Source organism: Zosterops lateralis (assembly GCF_965231275.1).
Source record: "Zosterops lateralis genome assembly, chromosome: 1".
Taxonomy (NCBI): Eukaryota; Metazoa; Chordata; class Aves; order Passeriformes; family Zosteropidae; genus Zosterops; species Zosterops lateralis.
In genome coordinates this window covers 23,777,106-23,804,473 of record NC_139762.1, presented here as the reverse complement: position 1 = coordinate 23,804,473, position 27,368 = coordinate 23,777,106, and the positions used below count along the sequence as shown (strand labels likewise).

The window sequence follows — 27,368 nt, the reverse complement described above, 5'->3', positions numbered from 1 at the left end:
AACTAGTTATTTGATCCCACACTGATATACAACTGATCTCCTCTTGGAGTATAATTCACATGCTGCATAAAGATAAGCATTCTCCTCTAGAAAAAAGCCCCTTTGCTTTTGTCCTTAACTAGTAATAGCAAAAACAATCTCTCATCACTTTACCATTACTACCACAGTTCATCTCCTTTAAATAGTAGAACACATGGTGAAATACTATTTTTTTTGGTCAGCTCCAAAGGATTTCTATTGAGAGGTAGTTTTCTATGGCTTGATCTATAACTGAAAGACACTAGCTGTCAGTTAAGTCATCAGAAATAATTAAAATAATTCCATACTATGGCCACATTTTAATCTTTCTGTCTTGTACTAATGGTAACTGCTGCTCTTTTCTTCCTCTCTCTCCCTGAACACACTGCTGCTCTAAGCTTTCATATGTTGAAATATTCCACTAAGATCCAAACCGCTGTCAACACACTCCTACATAAGCATTCAAGAATGACTATCTAAAAAGACTACCTCACATTGTGTTATATCAAATAAAGACAGCATGCAAGAGAAATAAAATCTTGACAGAGGTTAATAAGGCAAAAAAATATTCTGACATCCATGATATAGTATGTATCTATAAAGGATCGTTTTAATTTTATCTTCTACCACCCAGCAAATCTGCAACTGTTACAGACATTTATTCAGATATAGCAAGATGCACAGACTTGTTAGCAGAGATGAAAAAGTGGCTGATCACGTCCTTCACTCACTCATCCCAGAGGGCGTTCAGCCAAGCATGTATCGGAAAAAATTGCCCATACTATCCTCTTAATACAATTATAAATAAGGCTGCCAGAGAGAGAGAGAGAGATACAAAGCTGTACCGAGAAAAGCATCGCCTTTAAGCCTTCCCCTACCTTTTCCCTGGTATTTACAAACCGCAGGCAGTACTGCTGGGGAATCTCACCAGGGTGGCTGCCGAGAGGTCTCATGTGGCGTTCCCAGCTTCCCGCCGCCTCCCTCTGCCTGGATGTTAAGCATTCCCGAGAAAACCCACCCTGACATGCACAGAATGAATCCTGCTCAAGTTGGAAGCATGTGATAACTGGGTTTCAGGTTGAAACAGGAAACCCCAGCACCCAATTAATCCCAGAGATTTAAACAAGCCCCATCTTACCGTTTTGCTGTTGCCCAGATCAGGTCAGATTCACCTGCAACTCTTTGGCATCTCTCTAGCAATGTTAGTGTTTGCAGTCAGGCCGGGCTCATTCAGCAACTGAATTCACAACATCTTTCTGCACTAGCAAGCTGAAATGGTACGGCTGTACTACAGCTAAGAAAGGGGGAAATCTAAAGCAGCAAACAAAGAAATCCCTCAAGACAGGGTAATCCCAGTGGAGTAGAATATAAAAGGTACAGATGAGCACCAAGGGTACAATATTTCTCTGTCTAAATTTCATCAGCAATACTATGCTCTTTCTAAAAAGATTTTTTTTTTTTAATATATGATGGACTTGCCTGTGGAGTTCCCAGAAAGGCAGAGTATCCAGGCTCTGCAGCAGCATTGCAGCCAAAGTAACCATGCATATGCTATCTAGGCAATTTACAGCAGTCTTTTTGAAAAGATATTGATTTACACTGTAGCACTGCCCCAACCCAATACAGAACTGCAGCCAAAATAGCTAATGGTGATTTCACAGGAATTAAGTGGAAAAACTCAACATTCAAAAAAGGAAGAAACTAATCATTCTAAATTCAATTCTGTCCTAGTCCTGAAGGATATCAGCAAGTTCTAGAGTGACAAAATGACTTTATACAAACAATCTGTGGTCTCCTGGAAACAAGCACTATGAATACTACTATCCACTTTTACATAAACAATAAATATTAAAAATAATTTAAAATTTATTGATCCAAAATATGAACCCTCAATTTAGTTTCAGCATTTTAAGGATGAAACTTAGTGTTTAATTTATGAATGCACAAAATACACAAAGCTGTGAGTAAGCAATAGACACCTACTCCGTGCTGGGAATCCACTACTCAGCCCAAGCAAGCTTGAGTGTGGTAGGAGGAAAAAGAGGGCAGCAGGAGCAAACCCTGGCAACCCCTCAGAGAGGGCTTCTCCAAGGAGGCAGTGCATCTTCTCCATCTCCTACTCCTACAGCAACCCCTGCTGGCCTGTGCTTCAGATGGCTCCTGGCTCCCCAGAAACCTCCTGGGATTGGGGGAGCACTGGGCAGATTATACTAGGACAGGGAATAGTAATGTGTACGTCAGCAAAACCTTCAGGAGGAAAAGCATGCAGGTCAGCTGAGATGACATCTTCAGCATCCTGAAATATTCTTCATTTTTATGTAATGATGAGGTACAATGAACTAGCAGGCAAAACACTGGCCTGGCTCACACTCTGGGCAGCTCCAGTGACCCTCATCACAGAACTGTTGGAAATGGGCTTCCCTGTAGAGCTCCACTTTGAAGAAAGCAGAGTGTGCTCAAATCCAACTCATTTGCTCAGGTCCTGCCATAGTCACCAAGACTCACACCTGAACCTAGTGTCAGTGGCTCCAGTGACATATAAAACTTGAATGGCATAAACAAATTCTATAAGATGATTCCAAAATTATGTAGTAGTAGCAATCTTTTCCCCTCATCTATTTTGTAGCCTTAGTTACAGAGGCATCTCCAGACTTCTCAGTTTGTCAACTTGGTTTCTAAGCAGATAGGCGGCTTCAGATCTCCTGAAAAAATATGACTTCCACTTTCTTGAACAAAATTTTCTTCTCCTCTCTCTGAAGTGTGAGGCTCAGAAGTAATCATGAATAAGAGCTTCCAGTTGAAATTATGAGAAAATACTTTCATGATATTTACAATTCTTGGCCTTATTCTGTCAACAATAAATTTGTCTGAAGCTGAGGGAGAACAGGATGCTCAGGAAAAAGGAAAAAAAAAAAGTGAGTAAACACCTGCAGAGACCAATATGTGCCAAAAGACAGGCACCATGTCGAGGGAAAAGTTGTGGACAGGTATGGAAAGAGGAAACACAGAAGACAAAAAAGGCAAGCCAGAGAAACAGGGAACTGCACTCCAGAAGCAAACAAGGTGTTGGGCCAAGGCACAAAGACTGAAAGCAAGTCAAACAGCCTACAAAGTTATAGAATCACAGAATATGCTGAGTTGGAAGGATCACTGAAGTCCAACTCCTGACCCTGCACAGGACCATTGCCAAGAATCACACCATGTGTCTGAGAGTTATCCAAATGTTCCTTGAAGTTTGTCAGGCTGTGCTGTGGCCACTTCCTGGGGAGCTGTTCCAGTGCCCAACCACCCTCTGGGGCGAGAGCTTTTTTTAACACCCAACCGAAACCCCTTCAACACAGCTTAATGCCCTTCTTTTGGGTCCTGTCACTGGTCATCACAGAGAAAAGATCAGCACCTGCCCCTCTGCTTCCTCTTTTGAGGAAGTTGTAGACTGCGATGAGGTCTCCCCTCAGTCTCTTCTCCAGGCTCAACAGGCCAAGTGACCTCAGCCGCTCCTCACACAGCTTCCCCCTAGATGGTTGCTCACCATCTCTGGAGTCCTTTAGACATTCTCTATTATCTTTATATCCTTCTTATTACCTTTATATCCTTCTTACACCAAACTGCCCCCGTCACTTGAGGTGAGGCTGCTCCAGTGCAGAGCAGAGCAGGACAATTCCCTCCCTTGCCTGATGCAACCCAGGACAGGGTTGGCCCTGCTGGCTGCCAGGGCATGGGTGACTCGTATTCAACTCACCATTGACCAGGAGCCCCATGTCCCTTTCTGCAGGGCTGCTTTCCAGTCATTTTCCAGTCTGTCCATACTTGATTGACCCACTCCAGGTGCAAAACCTGGCACTCACCCTTGTTAAACTTCATAAGGGTGGTTATTGCCAAGGGGTCTTAATTTGTCTAAATCTCTCTCTGCAAAGCCTTTCTGTAGTGAGATACAACTCACACAAACTTCCCATATTTAAAAGTTAATTATTTTTACTGTATTGAAAAAATTGAAAAGAAGAAATTTCATTTGTTGCATTAAAGCCCTTCTTTTTGTCTTTGACCTTCTTCAAAAGATCCAATTTCAGGTGGGTCTTAGCTTTTGTAAGCGCATGCTTGGAAGATGTATCTGTATTCCTTCCCAATTACCTATTCTCAATTCCACCTCCTATATAGTTTCTTTTTTATGTCTGGGTCTTGTTAGGAAGTCTTTATTCATCCATGCAGGCTTCCCAGCATTTTTGCTTCACTCCCTATTATTCTTATCCTCCTCCTTCTCCTCTGCTAGCCCCATCCCTTGCCCTATTCCCAACCCATTTGCAGAATGTGGCTGAACATAACTTGGCTACAGCACAAATATGCGCTCTGCTGCTGCCCATGGTACCACAGAGAGGGAACCTGGCTGGAAGGCAAAGGCTATCTAGAATTAAGAATGGAGTTGATGGAACACAGAAAGACCCCTATAGCATGGGACTGGGTTTTTTCCAAGGGGGTGGGAGAGTAACTAACCTAAAAAAAAGTTTCAATACAATAACTTTAAAAAAAGGTCAAATAAATATGGAGTTCAATTTACATTTTAAAACTCTCCATGGAAGCCATCTGCAAGTACAAGTTTTACATTATTGGTACTTCAAGTCCTGCCAACAATTTCATCCCAGGGCAGATTGCAAAATGCTATGTGGCACTTGGGAGCAGTTCTTCACCTATAAGGAGGTATCTTCAGATCTTTTCAATAGCAAATTGCTACACTTAAAACAGAGAAATTACACAATATCACAGCTCTGATGGTCAATTAACTAAAAATGCAAACCATCATTTATTAACGTGGTATAGTAAAAAAACGCCAGTAGTTACAAACTAATAAAAAGAACTTGTAAGTAATGTCCAGTTTCCATTAGTCTACACTGAGTCATCTGAGAGGAAGAGAGACAGGGAGCAAGGGAGAAAGGCAGCTAACACTCCTCTCCTCTCCAAGAAGCAATAACCAAATGCAGTAATTAGTAAAAGCTTCATACGTCCATATGAGCTCATTTCTCCTCATAGAAGAAAATGCACGGCTAAGGAGAGCCACCACTTCTTAACACAAACCTTTCCACTTTGACAACTGCAGACTCAATATTTCAAAGGAAAAAAATGAACACTTTAAAAAATTTACTCACTTGTGAGAGTCATTTATACATCTAGCCGGCCACTTCACAAGCCACTGATAATATTTCATGAAGAAATTATTTAACAAGACACTTAAGAAGTTGTGTCCAGAGCCCGACTGTTGGATGGAGCACCTGTCCAAGCCCAGTTCAGATCCTTGCATCAGAGGTGACCATAAAATATGACCTTTTTCCTTAAATTGAGAAGTTTGAGTTTAGTTTGAATTAGAATACATAGAGTACAAGAAGACATGACCTTAATAAAACAATCCACCAGTGACACAAATGTATTGAATGCAAAGAAAATAATTTTTATCTTAAGATGGCAAATGAAGCAGCGGTAATATTGCACAATGGAATGCATGACAAGTTATTCCAAGCATAATATCCTGTTAAACTTGCTTTGCAATACCGATATTTTCACTATACCAGATACATTATCTGGTATAGTGGAACTTCACTTAAAAAGTCACTGTCTGAAACAAAATACAATGCAACATATGCCAATTAGTTTTGCAACTTTTAAGACAAAAAAGAGATTTTATGGGTTTAGGGACTGATTCCATATACAGCTTGCATTACAAAGCCTCCTATGCTTTCTCTGCCAACTCTTTTTGTTCCTCAGTTTGTCCTTTCATAATCCACAGTTTGGGGAAGTCCTCATAGTGCTTCAAGGCTTCCTCACAGAGCTCCTGGGCTGCAGCAATGTTCCTGAGCACCCATTCCAACTGTACTGATTTCATGGAGACCCTTGCTGTGGGGGGACTGCTGTGAGCCTTTGTCTCCTTGCATTGTCCTCTGACTCAAGCTTCATGGCAGCCAGACAGATGTCCTCACTGCAGGGGTTGGCCTGGAAAGTCAGGGCCAAGATGCTTCTGGCTGCTAGAAAATGTCCTGCTGGCCATTTAGATTTAGCTCCTGTGAGCCACAGCACCTCTGCTTTGGGACAGTGAGTAACAGCTCTCTGCAAAAGAGCCTCCAAGGATTCTCATGGCTCCTTTCAAAGTAGGCTGCTTACACCCACACATTCTTTTTGCTTGGGGAAACTTGCAAGGAATAGGTATAAATGGCTTGGGCACACTCCAGAGCACTATGAGCGACACAACTCTCTGCATCTTCTGTCCCAGGTTGTTTTTGATCTTATTCTTTGATCCCAATCCTAATCACAGCTCTCATGATTCCCTGGCATGTGGCCACACACAGCTTTATCACATGGCTCGGCATCTTGTATCTGGTGCTCGCTGTTGAGTTCCACACTGTTAGGCCTGAGATGTGATGGCTCTGTCAGTGATTTGCTTCATCATCTGGGTGCTTCCACTGGCTTCCTGCAGTTTGGCAGCAGTAATCCAGAAGCAGCAATCTGTCAGGATATATCCTCCGGGTTTTGTTAAGGACTTTATGAGCATTCCTGCATGTCTCCAGACCTGCCAGCACCAGCCACAGTTCAGCACTGGCTGGACAGGACTCCATAGCCTGGCTCAGCATCACCCTGGCATCCTCAGGTTCTTCCAGCTCCATGGCTGTTTTCCACAAATGCACCAAGTTTGGAACATGCTTTCCTAAAGACATGTTTCTTGGCACAGATATCCATCTCCAGCTCTGCTGCTGTGATATAAATTCAGAAAGACTGTGGAAGGTGCTGGACAGCATGGGCCACAACAGCCTTAGCTGTATCTCCAGGCTGAAGCTGAGCAGCTTCCAACCAAACATCTTCAGTCATAGGGCACATCTGTGTTCCTTTCATGATGTGGTTTCAAGTCACCTGTTGTTTGCCAGTGACCTCCTCCAGTGGGGCTGATGTTATCCAGGCTGGTAGATGATGAGGATTGGTCTCTTTGACAGATTTCAGAATAAATGGGCTTTTGTGATATCATCCATATCTCCTCCATGGGTGGGAATCATGGAATTCAACTCTGTCAGATATTCTTTTGGGTCCACTACACTCTGGCCACTCAGAGAGTCTGACATCTGGCTTAGCCTCATATCCATCAAGGTGCTCCTGGCTTGGCCAATCTTCTTCATATCCAATTCACCTGTCACAAGTGTCATTCCTCCTGGGTATGGCATATTCATTCCCCCTGCATATGGAGTATTCAATCCACCAAACTGTGTCTGCTGTGAGTCCACAGCAGTATGATCCTCCTCCGACTGTAAATGCTTTGCAAAGAAGCTGTCAGGGACAGGAGTCTGCTTCTCATACCAAGGATTCCTCTGATGCTTGTTCCTGGAATCACCAACCTCTGGAACACTCAGCCACTCCTCCTTAGTAACCTCTGCTAACTTCTGTTTCAAGTCTGTTTCAAGAACAACATTTTAGGTTGTTCCATGTAGTATTTTCCTATTTCCTCTTTTTCTTGTTGTTCCCTTCTCTCTTTTCTGCCTTCATCCATCCTCTTATCCAAAGCCACATAAATAGCATCTATTTCCTCATCACCTTTTTCATAGGGACCACTTGAGAACAGGCTCTCAGTGTAGCCATTGGAATCATCATAATTGGTGCTATTCAAGTTCTCATCTTCATCATCTGCTGTCTGGTTCTGCTTCCTCTGGTCCCTCACATTTCTCTTCTCCAATGGGGCACGAAGGTCATCCACAGGGTCACTGGCACCACAAGCAGGGCTGATGTCAGAATGGGTGGTGAAACCTGTGGCTCTGCAGCCCAGCCCTAGCACGTAGCCCAGGGGTGGGTGTGGGCATGCCCAGGATTAGCTTCTTTTTGTGGCAGTGGTGTCCTAAGTCCCTAAAGTGCCCAGTTTATATATGATCAGATTCAGGCAGGAATGCCCATTACCTCTCCCAGAGCAGGGAATTTCACAGTGGAATGATGTAATCCTGTAAGTCATAGGATATTCTGGGGAGTCCTTGATGGCCTATGTTGTTACAGCTGCCCAGTGGGGCTGTTGAGCCATTATGGCCCACAGGCAGAAAGGCCCCCCTTAGGCTGGGTGTAATTATCACGGCTGAGTCAACTTGTGAGACAAAGAAACACTACCTTGCTGCCAAGGGTTTGCCTCTTCCCCTTATCAAACACACGGCTTTCAGCCTGAGGACTGGACATGTACTGGGCAGGGTTAAAAACGACCCACCAGAAACAGTTCATCAGGAATAATGTAGATGGGAATAGAATACATAGTTTGGTTACACCCCACAATGTAACCCAGGACACCCAGAGAGCCAACAACACTCATGTTTGCAATCCAAAAAACAATTTTTAAAAAAACAACCAACCAAAACAAACAAGCAAACAAAAAAACCCAAACAAAACAAAAACCCCGAAACTACTAACCAGCAAAGGATAGTAATATTTCCTGACATACATTTTAATGATGAATACTAGAAGACAGAGTTTACAAAGATTTTCTTCAGAGACAATTACGAAGAATTAACAATAGATATTTAATATCTACCAGTATAAATCCCAGGGATGAATCCCTGAAAATGTTTCATTTTTGAGTTACATATATTGCTACAGCTGATCTCATAGAGGGACAAAGCTCAGTGATATCCTATTTCAAAGTCATCCACAGTATTTTAGCTAGGAGAAGAAAGCTTTCTAATAATGAATTAAAATTTAACACAAAACGATGAGTTCACCTTCATCTCAAGTTTAAATATGTCATGCACCAAAATTCTCATCTTCTTTGAAAGCACTGGAGTTTAGCCTCCCTTCATTTTCACTTTGAGATACTCACATGAAAGGCTTTGGATTTGGGTCTGTAGTGGGACCAGCGTTATTTAATATCCTCACTAATGATACAGATGAAGGGATCAACTGCATCCTCAGCAAATTTGCTGATGACACCAAGCTGAGTGGTGCAGCTGACACGCCTGAAGGACAGGATGCCATCCAGAGGGACCTGGACAAGCTCAAGGAGTAGCCCATGGGAATCTCAGGTTCAACAAGATCAAGTACAAGGTGCTGCACCTGGGCTGGGGTAACCCCCAGTATCCACAGGCTGGGGATGAAGGGATGTGGAGCAGCCCTGCCCAGAAGGACTTGGGGGTGCTGGTGGGTGAGAGGCTGGACATGACCTGGCCATGGGCACTCACAGCCCAGAAAGCCAAAAGTGTCCTGGGCTGCACCAAAAGCAGCGTGGGCAGCAGGGCAGGGAGGTTTTGCCCCTGTGCTCTGCTCTGGTGAGAGAGATCCACCTGGAACACGGCACCCAGCTCTGGGGTCCCAGCACAGGAAGGACACGAACTGCGTAATTTCTCTTTTATGAGGCTTAACATTTAATATATTTATAAAAACAGTATTCCTGAAATAACTTCATGATAGCTATGGTTTTGTTCTTCCTTTTCGTATTTGTTTCCGACGGTTTTCCTGTTTTTCAGAGGACTGCTTAACACCTAATTACCATCTTCACACTGTCATCCCATGATCCTACAATTCTTGTCCAGAATAATGTAATTTGTTTAGATTCAACATTACGCATGCATAGCTGCAGTTAATTTCTTCATATGCATTGGTTTATACACATCAGCATGAAATACCATTATCATTTTATCATCCAAATAAACTATACTGCAAAATATAGATCATTGCTCAGTTCCCTGGACAACTTTTGGCAGTTCAACAAAATAACTTTATTTAATACATCAATTTTTCATCCCTCTTCCATGTCTTTCTCTCCTACCTGGAGGGTTAGTTGCTATTCCCCTGTAAGTCTCAAAGTGAGTATTTTACCAGTTCTGCATGGCATACACAGCACATGTGACAGATGTACAACCATCACAAAAATCACAATGACTAGAAAATCTGATGATAGCAAAATAATGGGTTAGATGGGGGCATGACATGAGATTAAAAAAGTGGTTGACAAACTAAATAGAAACACTCAAGTAACCCCTGATTTAAGAATATTTTTGGTTCTCATGATAAAACATGAGAAGCAGCTGTGAGAATCATCTCCCCTCCTTCTAGTTCCATTTGTCTAGAGAGCTGCACTACCTAATGGACAAGGGTTTCTCTGCAGTCACCCATACTTTTGTTCTTTATTAATTAAATTGGCATAGAACCATGATCAGCAAAAAGGCACATAAAATCTCAAAGTGTTGCAATGCTGAGTCAAGTACTCACAGGAAACAAGCACCAGAAGTGCAGGTATTGCACTAATATTCATCTGTTCTTTGGCTAAATACAAACGGTTGGTTTTGACCTATAAAACCCTTTACTGTCTGGGTTGCTACCCCCTTGCAGACTGTTTTTCTTGTCCTCTTTTATCTCAGTAATTCAGACAAGAGGGTTGCTTTCACCTGGGCATTCTCACTGAAGGGCACTTCAGTCCAGAAGCTGATAAAGCTTTAATGTATGTTGAGCAGCTTATCTATTTTCCCAGGACTTCCTAGGTGAGAAATAGAAAGCATCTCAGGAGTGAGCTGCTGAAGATAAAACACTTCAGAAAGGACAAGAGAAAAAAGCCTCTTCCATGCACCATTAAAAATACTTCTATGAGATACAGTTAGTGGTGGCACAGCTGCTGCAGATTAAATGTTCACAGAGCACCCATCCTCACAGAGTATTTCACCTAAACAGCTTTTTTCCTCCCCAGACCATCTCTTTCCATACCTCTAGAGCTGAACCCTATTATAGTATGTTCTAAAATAGACTCTCTACTGTCCTATGATCTTATTAAGTAGAAGAACATGGAGTTTCATGTGATGGAGCACAGTGGCTACAGAGGGCTGGGACGGATTTATACATCAAGAGATTTATTCAAGAGCAAATATGTGGCCTATTAAAAAAAATCAAGAAGCCTCCAAGGTTTTAATAATTTTAAAAGGAGCAAAATTTTCAGAGCAAAAAAATAATTTTCTTTACCTTGTTTTAGATTTTCATTAATTTCTTGAAATGAAATTTTAAAGAAAACATGCTGTTCCAGCCTAACAAATTCAAATTCACTTTTGGTTAAATGACATAGGAAAATATATTGATTAATTTATCTAGCTTCTATCTTGTATATCAAGTTGAAGACTCCTATTACATGAGGAAAGAGAAAAATTAAGGTCTATGACAAACAAGGGGAAGGGTTCCACAAAACTGACAAGTTGAAGGCTGTGAATAGACATCTTCTTCCACTTAAATCACGGCTACAGGATTTTACAGCGCAATGTTTCAAACCAAAAACTCTACAAAACACTTCATCTAGTTTTGCATGAGAGCTCTCTGTAGTATTGTGTTGCGGGAGGGGTGTGTTTCCAAACAGTGAGAGAAATATGGATAGAGATGGCCTCCAAATTGGGAGGCTCATCGCCTTTCCAGGGACAAAGGTAAGGCTGACTGGCTGGTATTTCCCTGCATCCTCCTCGCAGCCCCTTCCAAAGGTCTGGATGATGTTTGTTTTCTTCTAGTCTCGTGCATTGATCATCACGACCTTTCAAAGATGATCATGAGCAGCCTCCCCATGGTGCCCTCCAGCTCTCTCTTCCATTCATAGATGCACTAAACCCACTCGCAAAATCTTCTGAGGGGGGGAAAAACCAGACCTGGTACTATATTTAATTTGTGACTGATTTAGCAGAAGATTACTATGAAAATTACTCTTACTGTACCATAAAAAAGTCAAATCCCCTTAAAGCCATTATTCTCACAATCTATGATGTCCCATGACTATCTACACGCAGTTAAAATGATAATAATGTACTCTTACCTTTTCTTTCTAGAAAAGAACAATACATTCTCAAAAAATGAGACAACATGAACCATACAGTTCATGGACTAAACTATGTAGCAGTGAACACGCTTTCTTAGAAATTTCTTGTAAGAAGCAGAGTCACCAATGCTTGATTATTCTCTTGTTCTTCGAAATAGTAAAATGTCTTCTTAATTGATACTTAAAAATAAAATTAGCATTGGCCTAGCAGCTTAGTCATTAAAATAGGTCTTCACTCTACTCGACTCCTAATAGACAGAGAAACAATTTTTTTGTTCACAAAACCCCTTACAGCATCAGCAGCAAAACAAAAGTTTTACCATAAAAACCCGTAGAGCATTTAATTTTGAATGGTAACTGGAAAAAGAAGTCTAAAACACGAGAAGCATCATAACATATAAATTATTATTCCCCTAGAGTATTTCAAGAACAAACTGCAGCCTAAAGTTTAACCAAGGAAAGCAGTTGAAGGCCTCAGAAATGTAAATGCTGCAGAACACCTCTTTTGAGGTATGATTGCCAACAGAAGTGGGAGAGCTTTTATGCGTAAGTTACTTCAGCATAAAATTATGGCTGCTGTCAAAATTTTAACAAAAAATACTAAAAAAAATCCTTAAATTATTTTAGAACTTACAATATTGAGGGCTTATACATCTAATAGAATATCTGTCTGTCCTCAGAAAAGGCTGTGGAAATAAATTAAAATGTAAAAAGGCAGTACTAGCAGAAACAATTACTACAGCAGTAAAAATTCAGACAAGAAGAATTCAAACTAAGATTCCACTGAAGCCATGGTGGTATAAAAACCCAAAAAATATCACTTTAAAATGTCTTATGGCTGCCTTTGAATTTCATATGCCAAACACAGATCTGACACTTCCAAAATAAACAGTTTCTATTTGAAATGTTGCAATAAAAATACATATCTCATACTCTGCACTTATACCAGGGGTGTTTATATTCCTGGGGAGTCTCATTAACCTCTGTGCAACCAGTATGTTGAGAGATAAACACACAAAAGGCTGGTTGTTCTTTAACTACCCATGACAGCACAAACCACCAATTACAATACATGCACAGATGGCTAATTGGTTTTATCACAGTTTTCACAAGTCTGGGAAGGGGGACACCACCTTTCCCAATTTCTCTGAAGATTACTGCCAGCAGCAAGGTACCAATTCATGTGTTGAGGCCCCTCAGGTCTTGTTGCCCTACATGATCAAAAAAAAAAAAACAACCAAAAAAACAACCTTGTATAGTAGTTTACATGGTATGCTCAACACCTCTGATTAAATTTTATGTAGGCCTTCAGTACATACATTGATTTTATCTCTCAGTTACTTATGAAATGCTAAGAAGATTTGTCACATATATGACAAATTCTAAACATTTCAGAACAAGTACAAAGTTTGTAAGACTCACAATTAATTTGTCAGGAATGGCAACACTGACACTCCATTAAAATAAAACCAAGAAATAGTCTTCAAAGCTAAAGATAAATTTTAACCGGGCATTGTACGTAACATTATTTCTTTCTTTATCATTTTTTCTCCCTGATGATATAGATCTATCTCAGCTATATCAACAGGATCACGGGCTTTTGTAATTAAGTTTAAACAGCAACAGCTTCCATCCCAACATCAGCTGTGTGTAAGTTCTGCATATCACTGAGTTTCACACCTATTTGCTGAAACAGAACAGGGAGACTGAGGACCCCACAGAGAGATCTGAATTCCCTAAAGGAACTCCAAATATTGGAGATCATCTTCTCCCACAGTCCTAGACTCTTGCCCATCTCCCTAAAGCCCTCCATACCCACTCTTCTGGTTTTACCCTCCATACATACCCATACACACCAATGTGCTTTTCCAATATCTCCCTGAATCCTCTAAGTTCCTTATTAGGCTCCTTTTTCTTGGAGGATATTTCATATTCTATGTTTCATATATTAGAAACACTGAATATATTCACAGGAAAAACAGTGTCCTTGCCCTCACAAGTCTCCAGGTACTTCAGGTTATCACCTGAATCCTGAGGGAATATGTCCAGCAGCAGTCTGACTGTGCCTTCACAGATGGAAGTTCCTTTTTGTGCTTTAGCACATGCACAGGTAGGTTAGCACAGGTGCTTTAAGGAATTGCAGTGTGTTTTTACAATAGGAAATCCTAGAAAAATTCAGTTATGCTTTAACTGAAATGATAGGTCTCCAATATGCATTAATTAAGAGTATTTTTCAGCATGCCAGTTTCAGGAAAAGCTGGATAAAATGACAAAAGCGGAAGAAAAATCTTGGGAATAAAGTCTAGTGCTTTCCAAACTTCAGGTGTTTGAGAAAATGAGGATGTGTAATTTCTAAAATTACCAAACATTCCTACACCTCAACTTCCCTGAAAATTGGCATCTACAAACTGATGCTGCAAACATTGAGGCAAGCAAAATGCATGTGCTGTCCAGTCAGGAGAATAGTTCTGTCTGCCTCAACATGGACTATGGGATGCACCTGTACTCCTTCATGAACATGGAGAGAAAGCAAGCAGAATAATTTGGATTTTTTTCAGCATAAAGAATAAAGGGTGCCCTCCAGCTCATCCTCAAAAGTTTATACTCATTTTTAGGCTGGGGTATTTCTGCTTCAAGCAAGCACTGAAATTAAAATGACTCATTTTTTTGATAGGTCTTCTTATTGGACATGTATTTAAAAAGAAAACAGCTGGCAATTAGGGCTCTAGCAATTCAAATCTATCTTTAAAAAGTATGGCTTAATAATATTGGCTCACTGAAGACTGCTTATTAATATGATTACCAGAAAAGGCTGCCAGTAATGTTTACAGAGATCTGAAATAAATTCTTGTCCTATACTGGAATAGTTAGACTATCCTTTTCTTATCCTTGTTCTTCCCTGCTAGTAGCAGATGTCTTATCACTAAACAAATGAAATTGTCTTTGCAGTCACATCATTCCAAGGATCATGCCAGGCCAGAACACTGCCATTTCCCAAGCCATTTCAATGGAGATGAAAAGGTAATAAATGCTCTTTCACAAGACAGGGGGAGTTTAGTATATGAGAGAATGTACCAGCCTGGGAAATACAAGTTTCCAAGTTGGTATGTTGTTTTATACAATCTCAAATTCAAGGGGATTGGATTTGGGATTTGCTTGTGCTAAATTAATACTTTAGCCCCTCTTCTGACTCTGCCAACTGCATTCCCCTAAAGCTCAACTTTTGAGAGGGCAAGGGGCAGGCTATCATGGAATATTAAACTGCATAATATAGCATAAACAGTAGGAAACAACACAGATCAAGTGCATCCCTGAGGTCACTTTCGAGAAATATTAATTTACATTTTTTAATTGCTGCTTTTTATTTCAAACCCAGGTAATATAAACAACATTGAGCCTGCCCTTCACCTGCAAACAGATGTCCTTTAACCAAAATCTGAAGTTAAAGTAATAAAAATGAATGTCAATTAAAGGTATGAACCCATTTCCATACAATGCACCAGGAAGCCTGTATAGTAGTCCTACAACAAAATGCCTAACAGGAGATTTCTAAAAATGCAAGTAAAAACCAGACAAAATAAAAAAAACACTTTATTATATAAACATAAAATTAAAAACCCACAAACCTAAGTCTTCCTTTGGCAAAGGCCAATCCATGAAGATACATGAAAGAGAACCATTAATATACACATAGTATGAAAAAAAAGACCACCACAAAATAAAGCCAACCCTCAAAAAACAAACAAAAAACCTCAAAACAAATGCATAAGAATTATATCTGAAGTGCTGCATGCATTCCCTGAATCACACAATACATATAACTGGCATACTTTAATTCATGTAAATCCTTTCTGAACTAACCCAGATGTTAACATAAGTTTGGCATAAGTCCAACTAACATATTAATATGATAAAAAATTATGACTACTCCCCTTGCTCTTAAAGAGTTACAGCTAGGGAAAAGTTAGGGTGGTGCAGAGATACCTGTTAATTTGCCGTGCAATGGGTGGTTTTACAAAAAAGTATCTTTAGAGCAGAACCAAGTAGTAGAAAAAGGGCTTTTCCGTAGAATGTCTCACAAAGGCCTTTATACTTAAAACATCAGAAATTAAGTGCTCTTTCACAAGAAGGTGCCAAACTTTAGTCTTGGCAAAAATTCATTTAATTGTTTTTGACCAAAAGGCTAAAAAAACTACACGAATCCAAAAAACACATTAGAAAGGATAAAACTTTTTTGTGCTATGGGAGCAAAGGAATGCAAGCAATACTGAATAGCTTTTGTCTGACTTCATCTATGTATTTTCAAGGCCATCCTCTCTAATGCTCTAACATCTGAATATCTTCCAAGATGTGCTAAGAAATCTATCTTCAAAATCCACTGAGAAAAAGACTAATTTCCTTCTCCGTCAGATGGAAAATTAAGGCTCAGATGTTTAATAACTTGCTAAAAGCATCACAGCACTTCCTCCACCAGAAGAAACAGTATTTGAATACAGGTTGGTTCTGAGTTTAAAAGTACTGTAAAATCTAATGCATTCATTTAGTCCTGGCCTTTTATACAAATTTTATATTGCTATCTGGCTATCAAATTCCAATGAGAAGATCTCCTTCAATGTCTCCTTAATGTCTTCCACTCAACTGAACAACCTTAGGGTTTTAAGGTTTGCTATTAAACTATTACTTTGGCTTAACACTAGCATCAACAATTAGTATTAATGACATGAAATAAAATTAGATCTGAGGCATTGTGCACTATACCATAAACATGTCATCTTTACTACCTCCCTTCACATCTCCCTTCTGAAAACATTGCCTTCACTCACTGCAATCTATTAAGATATGCTTCTATCACAACATTCCCTCTAAAAAAGAAATAATCATGTTTCTTAGTAAGCACTGAGCTGCAACTGATTGCAAAGCAGCCGTGACTACAGAACACTAGCAATATTTTAAAAGCCATAGCATTCACTCATGCTGTAACTACTGCAAACACTTCAAACAAAACGTGCTGTAATTCACACAACTTAATGAGAAAAGTAATACCATTATGGAAATGTGTGGACATTGCACATAGTACAAGGTCAGTCAGCAGTGCTTCATCTCCATCATGTCTGGCTCCTTGTAGGCATTTTTAAAACACATTTCATATAGTGGTTTTTTTTTTTTAATTTGTACCAGAAAAATTTCATAGTTGTGATATAGAACAAAAACATAGAAAGCAACTTCTTAAATTTAACTCAGTTTATGACCTTCCTGTATGCCTACTCAAGTGCATCCCTAACTGGACACACCTACAGACTCAGATACACTGACATTTGGAGACCACCACACACCAGGCAGCTCAGAGGCTCACATTACCCTGATTACACACCACTTCGTGTCACCTGTGCTCACTGACCCAACCACCCATTGCTCCAAAAGTGCTTGGCACATTTTGCATGTGTGATACCAAAATGCTTCTGAAGCAGTTTTAGAGTAGGCTAAAATATGTCCTCCCAAGCTTAAACATTATAAACTTACATCCATCAGTCAAATTTAAATAATTTCAACCTTAATTTCTCTATCATATTTCATATTAAGCATGTTATGAAAAAAAACCTTTCTCTATCTGCTCCCAGAACTAACACTGCCCTTTCTCCCGAAATTTTCAGTAGAACATGAACATTGCCTGACTTTAAGTCACAAAAAATTTAGCTTAGCCTTCATGAGTAGCAACTGCAGGAAAAAGGCTCCAAAGAAAGGCGCTGACAAATCTGGATAGAAGTAATATTTTCATGGTTACTAATGACAGTCAGAAATCAGCAGAAATGCATTGCATTGAGCTCCCAAGAATTAGCATTAGTAGATCAGCATTAATACAGGCAATAAATTTGCAAAGTGTAATGAGGTTTCAGAAGACAAATAGGAAAGTCAACGCACATGACTCCAGGCTTTGTTTCACCTCCCTCGCAAGTGTAAAAGTCATGACTTTTCTTATCAGTGTACATTTTATATAACCTGCACGGTAGACTCAGTTCTTAGGGAGGAGAAGGTTGTTTTCTCTTTTTAAATTGCTTATATTCATGTAGAGTTTCTTGTTTTTACACAAACAGAAACAGATCAGACACGGTTACATAAGAAGCAAAAAACGTCATCATAGGATAGGATGTTGCAATAAGTACATGATTTTGTTGAGAAATGGCAGCACTGAATGAATATAATTAAAACTGTTTTCTTGACTTTGTGCTATAAAAAGAAAATTACCTCCAAATGGAAATTTGGTGGCCTGTTCTCAGATCCATCAGCTGTTGGCTTCTTTGATGAGCTGAGAGTCCTCAAGTAGACCTTTATTTACAGAACACTGTTATATTTAAGATTTGAGGCCACAATCTCTATGTAGGATTTTTTACCTTCAAGAATAAAAGCCACTGGCAGATACAGAAGTTTGTCCTTCTTATTTTCATGGAAAATGAACTATAATCATCCCTTTTAATCAAGCAGAAAGAACTTATTTTAGAACTTATAGTAAGTTTGTACCAAAGGATTGTCCTTAAATGGATATAGTATCAGTTGGTAATAAAACAGCAGGTTTTGACTAACTGAAAGTGTTGTATTAAGTTTGCAATTTCTTTAAAACAAGAAATATACAATGATTAGCTTCAGCAATTACTTATGTATTCACATTTTCAATTTATGTTTTACTATTAAAAACTGAGTAATTGAGGTCTAATAAATAGAAATTATTTCCATATCACTTGTCTTAAGCAGCATTTAGAAGGAAACTGGAACTCAAATGGATTGATACCATGATTTAAGATGTTTGAGTAAATAAAACCATTTTAAATAGTGGACAAGAAAACCCACAAAACTAAATTTCATCTTTTAACACACGCACATTATTGTCTGCAGTTATTAGAAATCAGAAAAGCTCCTCATTGTTATTTTTTGGTAATTGAAGAACTGGTTCATGTCATCGCTCCAGGCTCATATTCACAGATACACTGTAGATGAGAACAAAGCATCCTGATTTTCAGCTACCAGCTAGCTTCCAGTTCCTGAATGAAGTAGTTGGGGAATTAAAAAAAAAAAAAAATTGAAAATTTCAAATCTGCAGAAGTAACTATTACTGTCAAAAACTGATTCAACATTCAAGAGTTTAGCAGTCTGGCTTGAAACTTCAGTATAAGAGTATTTCTTACCCCACCAAATTCAACTTTCAACTTTTTCTTTTCCCAGTCAAAACTATTCTGAATAGTGCTTTAAAGGTTGTCATAACATTTTTAAAAAATGTAAAATTTAGACCATTTTTTTCAGTCATTTGTCTTTAAAATCCTTTTCTACTGTCCCATCTATTTGCATAACATTAAATCAGTTTAGTTGTATAAGAACATACATAAAAAGTTGTATAAAAACATACATAAAATACTTTTCCATGACATGTTTTGATGCCACCAAAAATACAGAGAAAACCTTCTACTGCTCCACTGATTTCACTGCAGATCCAAATAAGCTACATTCTGCATTAGTCTATTTGTCATATCAGAGCTTACGATTAAAACATTAGCTCCACTTTTCATAACCAGTTAATAATGGAAGTATAGAAATACTTCCTCTAACCACTGCAGCTAGACAAGTGTTTACACTCCCATCTGACTGTGAAGCCCCTCTGTCCCTGCTCTGGGCTGCCAAGTGCTCTCCGGCAGCGCTCCAGCTGCTTCCCCGCCGCACAGCTGGCGCAGCCACAACCCTCTGCTTGCTTTGTGCCCACTCTAATGGCTGCTCTCCCAAGGGATTAGGCTGCCCCTCTGCACACTGCAGACAGGAATTTTTCAAAGACCTGATACCTTCCAAATCACTGATTCAAGTCACTGATCCAGTCTCCTGCTCAAAAGCATGTTATTGAGACCTGCCATTTGACACAGCATGCCATAGGAAAATGATAACAAACTGGGAACACTTATTTATTTAAATGGACTAACATGTGACAAGAACAGTCTGCACTGGTCTGTAACACGAGGAAATGGTCAGCAGTAAAACTAGCAAAAAGACCAGGATAGATTAAAAAGAGTTGGAGCAATTTTAGCAGATGTTTGCTAAAGGAATGCTCAAGGGACAAAAGCAGGGAAGGTAAAAATGCCAAAAATACTTTAAAAAAAATTAAAAAGGAAGGCAACACTTTTGGCAAGGAGAGGATTGATAGATGGATGCAATCAGGTTCTGTAGACCTCTGAAGCTATGACTTTGAGGTTTAAAAGTAAAGCAGGAATAAAAAGGCTTTATCCTAAAACAAACCTAATGCCAATTTCCTTGTTTCACTTGAAAGATGCTGCAGTGTTGTATCAGAGAAATCAAAGCTCAGCACCATATGTATGAACCCTCTTTATCTACAAGACTTAAAAGACTTCAAAACGGCCTAACTCACATAAAGGTGACATTATCAGCCATTAGGCAAAAGCCAGCCTGAGTTTAAGGCATGCAGACTGCTGGGAAAAAAACATTAGCTGCCACAGAACCGTATCACATAAGGAAATTTCGCCTTTAGGTCAGAAAATGTGGACACTTGCTTTTCCATGATTTTTCTGAGTAAGAAAAAGGCAAAACAATGGACATTAAGCTTCTTTCCTTCATGAATATATTTAAGAATCATTCTTCAATGAACAATTAGATATACTATATTCTGAAGCTTTAAGAAAATTGTCTTAAGTGGATTCAGCAAGCAGAAGGACCTTGCTGTGGATGCCAAAGAGGTTTTAACCTGCATGAAAACAAGCCAGAAAGTCACTGTGGCCACAAAACACAAGCAGCAAAGAAACTGTTCATATCAAAGGCCCAGAGGTTTTCCACATTCACACATCAAAATTAACACTTTGAACCATTCCCTGGTAGTTAAAAGCTGAGTATGACACTGCAAACACTTCAACAAAAGGCATTCTAAACACTTTTGTAGTTTCTATCATATAACAGAGACCTGAAAATAAAAGATCCCTTTTACTGACACATAGCCTTGAAAGAAGTCAGTCATTTGCAAAATAAATTCTGGCAAATAAAATAACACCCATAAGGCAAAATATTTGTTTCAATATACAACCTAAAAGATTTTTATGCGCTAGGTAAAAACAATACTTTTCTTCTAAATTTCCCCAGTTTGCTCCACCGACCTTCTTTGAAATAGTTTTTGTATGATATATTATTATGAAACAACTTTCATTTTCGCATCAATCACACAGCAGGCACTATTTTAAGAGTGGCCAATATAAAGCTTACTTAATAATCTAATTTCCAGTTTCACTCCTATAATACATCATTTATCCCAGTGGAAATCAGTATCACTAAATGGCCTACAATAATTTACTTACTCTCTAAGTAAGTACAGGAAAAGAAGTTATGAATATAATGTATTATTTGCTTACTATCTGTATATAAGGCCCTCATACAATCCCTGTATTGCACATAGTGGGAAGGATGCAGTATGTGTACACACTACAGAATAGGGCTACATAAAGATAAGGCTACGTATTTAACAGCCTGTGCTTGCAACTATCATTTATGGTTACAAATCTGCTTCTCAGAATAGTGACTACACTGCTGTTGAAGTCCCACCACACCACCTTACGTGCTAATAAATCTGAAATAGCACAATGTATTCCCAGCTATTTGTAACAAAAAGACATTCTAGGTTTCTTATTTTCATTTCATTCCACACATATATATACATAACTATTTGTGTTTCTCCATATCAGGGGCATGAATGAGTGGTTCTGAGCAGGAAGCACAAGGGTGGGCTGGGGGAGCAGCATGTATGGAGGCACCCCACACCTCCTCGAGCAGGGCTGCTCCTCTGCCCCACCACCATGAGGCTCACCTGCATCATCAGTGCAGCTGTCACAGGCAAAAGGTGGCAGAGTTACCCTTCCCAGGCAAAGCGGAGATGGGAATGGTTTGTGTAATGATAAATCTATGTGTCTTGCACAGACCCAACCTAAAATGCCAACCTTTCAGATTTTGTGCAATACTCAAAGAGCCTTTTGTGGAATACCTGAAGGCCACTGCTCATATTAGTCAAAACAGAGATTAAGATCTCCAAAAATATTTGCTCAGGCATTCCAGAATCCTGCCCCAGAGTCTACTAAGAGCAACAGGGTCAGTGAAGCAAGTGTTCAGCCAAATGAGTAATGCTTGGAGTCAAAAAAACAGCTGGGTAGGCACAGATGTTATCTAAGTTGCTCTTTTAGACAAACAAAATATTAAGGACTCAGATTCATATTTTGCAATAATCTCTGTCAGAACACCAGCTACTGGTGCTGAAGATCTAGGTGATGCTAGAGAGATCAGACAGTGAGGAAAAAAATCCAGCACAGACAATTATTTTCAAAGGCACATACACCTTTGATATTAGGCATTTACGTAACAGCTTCTCTGCACCAAAAATAAAGTCAGCACCATTTTTCCCAGTAGCTTAGCCAACCTCCCCTCCAAGGACAAGAACAGGGAATGCTGTCAAACATCAAACCCCACAATTTTCCTTAGTATTGTGATCCTGCATTAGCACTTGGCATCCTCATCTAAACAGTTCATGGCAACTACAGCGCCTCTGACAAACTCTGGCTATAGAAAAAAGACTGAGGTAAACTGCAAAACAATTCCTGAAGTTTCTAGGTAATAATGTGGTTAGATACATAAGCAGATTATCAACCATATTACAAATGTGGAAATGCCTTCACTGTTCTTGAAAACACCACAATAAATGTAAACTTCATTTTCTATAGGAAGCAGAGCATCAGGGGCAAAAGAGCCACACCTGAAAGAAACTAAAAATATTTTAACTTCTAGAAGAAACAGTGAAAGGATATTTTTTTCTCCTTCACGCATTTCCAGACAGCCTGAATTCAGGCTTGCAAATTAGATAACTAAGTACTGACATGTTCCTGAAGTAGCTTTTGGGTGACATGAAAATCCCTTAGAAATGGAGACTGCAAAAGGTCCCTGATGACCAAAGATTGTTGTATCCTTCTTCAGAAGAAGGCCAAAAGGACAATCAAGGAACTACAAACTAACCACTCTCATTCAGGTCCTTGGAAAAATTATGGCATAAATCCCCTTGGAGCACATTTCCAGGCACATAAATGGGGTGGTGACTGGCAACAGATGGCATGGATTTAGCAGGGGTAAATCTTGCCTGAATAACAAAATTGCCTTCTCTGCTACAAATCTTGACTGGATTTCTGGACAGCTTCAGAGTGATGAACATCACTGACTTCAGGTTTTGACAGTCTCACACAGCATTCCTGTGTTCAAGTTAAGATGTTACATTCTGAATGGATAGACAACTAGTTGGGCTAAAAAATATTTATCTAGCTGTACCTGGAGGCTGGTAACCAATGAGGTACTGCAAGGGTCCATCTGGGGACATGCCCTGTTTATTACCCCTATCAACAATCTGGAGGAGATGTGGGAGTGCACTCTCTGCAGCTGGTGGAGTGGGATGCTGGTATCCACAGCTGCTATCCATAAAGTCCTGCACAGCTTGGAGAACTGTCCTGATGGAAACTTCATGCAGTTCAACAAGGACATACAAAAGTTCAGCATCTGGGAGTAAAGATGCCCTAAATACTGTCCCCTCCTTCCAACACTGCGGATGGGTGCATGGGCCAGATCTGCAGGCACAACCCTGAGGAGGGTGGCAGAGAGAAGCTCCACAAGAGCCCTATGCCCACAGCAGCAGTGGGGGTCAATTGCTGGAGCAGGAGCCAGGGAACAGGATCCACCACCTCTACTCAGCACTCACCAGACCAATCTACACTACTGAGACCAGTTTGGGCCCTTCAGTACCAGGCACTGACAAACCCCTGAGCTCAATGGAGAGCACCCTAGGCTGGGGGCTAGAGAACTTGTCCTGTGAAGTGGGTATGATAGTCCAAGATTTGCTCAGCCTGGAGAAAAGACATTTTCAGGAGACTCTAACAGCAGATCCCCAGTACCTACTACCTACAAGGAGGTTATGAAAAGACATGGGAGTCCTTTATGATGTCGTATAGTGGCAATAAAAGAAACAACAAGCATAAACTTATTTATGAAAGAGACATAGGAGAAACTTTTCAACCCTGTTGACTGCCAAGGATTGCAACATGTTATCCAGAGAGGTTGTGCAGTCTCCATCTTTGGAGGCTTTCAAGACCAATTTGAAAAGGATTTTTCTTCAAGGAAAAATCTCTGAGTAATCTGGTCTAATTTCATATCTGATCGTCTTTTGAGGGGGTGGTGTACAAGAGATTTCCTCAGGTCCCTCTTGACCTCAATTATCATACAGTTCCATACTGCTGCAAAGACCATCCCTGTAGTAAAGTGCTTCTGGTAACTCACTGGAAGCTGAAAGGGCATGGTATTGAGTAAGATGGTGATGCTAACTGGACTACTCAGTCCAATTCATCTACCCATACTTGAAAGATTTCCAAATGAGATTTGGAATCTAATAGAAAGAAAACCTCCACATTATTTCTTAGTTATTTGAATGTATACGTTTGTCCTGCTTAAAAAATCACGAAGCAGCTCTAATAATCCCTGTTTAGTTAAAATATGATACACAACTTTTTATTTTGCTTTGTAAAAGGTTTCAGTATCTACAAATGAAAGTCTTTGTGAGTCTGGTATCTTTCCTACATAATGAACAGAAACTGGCCAGCTCCCAAACAGCCTCACTGCAGAGGCCAGTCAGGGGAAATGAATGCAGGAGAAAGGGAAAGTCCCTTCCTACATGTGGAAGTACTGATTCAGAGATGCTCAACACTCAACACATCAAAAGAAGAAATGTACTATTTGCCTGTTCAAGCTGGAAAAATATTTCCTAAAAGAAGGTTCTTTAATTTTGGAAGGAAAATTCCCAGCCTATTCAACTCACCATGATGTAATGCATGTTACACAACTGAGAAAGTTTTCATCTCATAGCACACAAATTAGCCACCTAGTACACCTCCTAGAAGAGAAAGAAACATGTAACTTTTGGCTATGCTCCTAATGATAGGTAATTTTCATTCCCAGAACAGGGGGATGTTTTATGAAAATTTTCCCCAAGGAAAAATCAAGGTGGTGTTGTGTCAGCTTTTTATGTGGCAATTCAGCAGCTGAACATTTGCATTAATTGAGTATGATACTGGTGATGATTCTCTTCTGCAATCATTGGATATGCTCCGTTTCTCCTCCAGATGGTCCTCTCCCAAGTCCACAAAATTGCCTGGGAAGCTGATAACCTTTTACAAATTGACAGCTATCCTAACAGTAACTGTAGTTTCCTGACATTTACAGAATATATAACAAAATACTGGGGTCCAGTTGTTTTCATTGTATATTTTGGCATTTTGTTTTGGATCGGGGCTGTTTTTGTTGGTTGTTGTTGGGGTTTTTGGTTTTTTGTTGTTGTTGTTTTTGTTTGGTTGGTTGGTTTGTTTTGTTTTGTTTTGTTTTAAGTATATCACCAGAATCAGGCTAATGAAATTATCAGTGATTTGAAAAAAAAGAAAAAAAGAAAGAAAAAAAAAAAAAAAAAACCCAACTCAGGGGAATCATGTCCCAGGTCTCTGTCTGGGCAGATGCCTCACTTGTTGGGGAGTGAAGAATGAAATTTCACACTACCTAAACATGCTGAGCATCACTCTACTCCAGATGGAGGGAATAAAATCCCAGCACTGCAATGGTAACAGACATCCATCCACTGGAGTAAACTGCCCATTGAGACATGGGAGGTCAACAGACTGTTAAGAATTAACATAAACCCCAAAATTACCATTGAAAAACCTGAACGGAAATAAAGACAGGGTTACAGAAATTTCCAAAGCTCATCTGCACTTAGCTACCTTCGTCTCTCTATCAAATCTGAATATTTTATCCATTTGTTGTTTTTTTCCCCACTCACCTATGTAACAGAGAAAACAACAGTTGACTTAAAAGCAATAGCTGGTCCCACAGAGGGTTATGTTTTCATTGCTGGTCAAAATCTAGAATTAGTTTTATAAACACTGTGTAATTGACCTGTGAGGTTCAATGGCTCAGAACATATTGAACAAAGAGCTTAGCAGTATCCAAGAAGGGATTGAACACAATGATTAATAGCCTCTGTAACTAGACTAAAAATTGCAAGAACCTCCATCTTCATGCTCCAGGGCACAGACAACCAGCTGAGATCAAGCATAAATTTCTGCCCACTATATTACTGTGAAGTTCCATGCACTGCTCACAGATGCCAATTGCTGGCCTCTAAAAACCCAAAAAGTGAATGAACCCCAGCTCATGAGGAACAAAAGCAAGTATATCAACTGCAAGCACATACAGCTTACAGCACACAAGCTGCAGCCACCAGACCTTGGCATGGAAGATGAAAGTATTGCCCTTCCTCCAAGACAGAAGGCAAAATTTAAAAAAATTACTATAATGGAGGGAATTCTAGAAGGTCTAAATCATTGTGTGAAGTAAGGTGGTCTACAGGATGAATGGAGTTAACAGAATTATGTGTAAGGATAAAATTAGAACAAGGCTGTCTTTTCCAGCGGCCAGGAAAAAAGGCATGAAAGCAAAGTGGGACCCAGTTCCTATTCTGGCTAGGATAATTACTAAGAAGAATCTGGAATGTTTTATCTGGAATCTCTTCTGAACAACACAACTGCCCACAAGAATTTTGGTCCTACTCTCATTCTGATGCTTCAGTATCAAAACTTGTTTTAAAAAAGCCCACACATTAAAAACCACCTTCTCAAATGAAAAAGCTGTCCATCATCAAAATTAGTGGCCAGAGCTTTGCCAACTGTATATAAATATATTAGTTTCATATATGATGCAAATTCATATATGTATAAACATGCTACACAGCATTCATGTAATAAAACTACATTTAGTGCTGCATATTTGCCTGCCACTTCATTTATGAATGGCAAAATGGTACCCCCAAGAAAACAGCAAAGATCACCTAAATATTTTCACGTCATACATCAGACTTCAAAATGTACAGAAGAGGAAGCAATTTTTCATGTGATTTTTTTTAAAACCTTCTCTGTATTTCTTGAACCACTCATGAGCCATGCCTGGGCATTTTTTTGGAAGCCAGTCACTAGCTGGGAGGAATGAAAGTCTGAGAAAACAGACAAAATGTTCTGTACTTTATTAGTTGTCATGAAGTGCATCTCTGATCCTTGCCATTTTGTACTATAACAGGCTAGGACAGTGATGCATTATTATGCTCACACACACACAGCTGATAAAGTTAAACTACATCTTTAATTCTCAATTACATCTACATGCAGAAGTCTTGTTGTTTCAAGTGTCTGTAAGCATGTTCTACAGATTCACTTCAACTCAGAATTGCATTTGAAATGCAAACCTGCCTAGTCCAGGAAAGAGACTGAACTGGTTTTAGTTTAGAATTTTTCTTTTTAAAGTCTGACCCAACCCAACTGCACACATCACTACAGCTTCCATTCTTCCACCCTGGTGTGTATAAATTACTAAAACATCACCAAATTTACAGAAAATTAAAAAGCAGTTCCAGTTTTAGCACAGTGGGCTGGTTGCTCTGTGCACACAGTTACTTCTTCCAGCTCTCCCCACT

At 39.6% G+C, this 27,368-nt stretch overlaps 1 protein-coding gene and 1 pseudogene across 3 annotated transcripts in view; both read right to left on the bottom strand.

Annotated features, from left to right (window-relative positions):
* Positions 1 to 27,368, bottom strand: part of CDK14 (cyclin dependent kinase 14) — a 338,755-nt gene that overhangs the window by 273,306 nt on the left and 38,081 nt on the right. The gene's annotated exons all lie outside the window — the stretch shown is intronic.
* On the bottom strand, positions 5,735 to 9,027 carry LOC310915598 (pre-mRNA-processing factor 6-like; annotated as a pseudogene). The gene is made up of 2 exons: positions 8,837 to 9,027; positions 5,735 to 7,884 (listed from the first exon to the last, which is right to left on the bottom strand). The product of its transcript is annotated as a pre-mRNA-processing factor 6-like (transcript).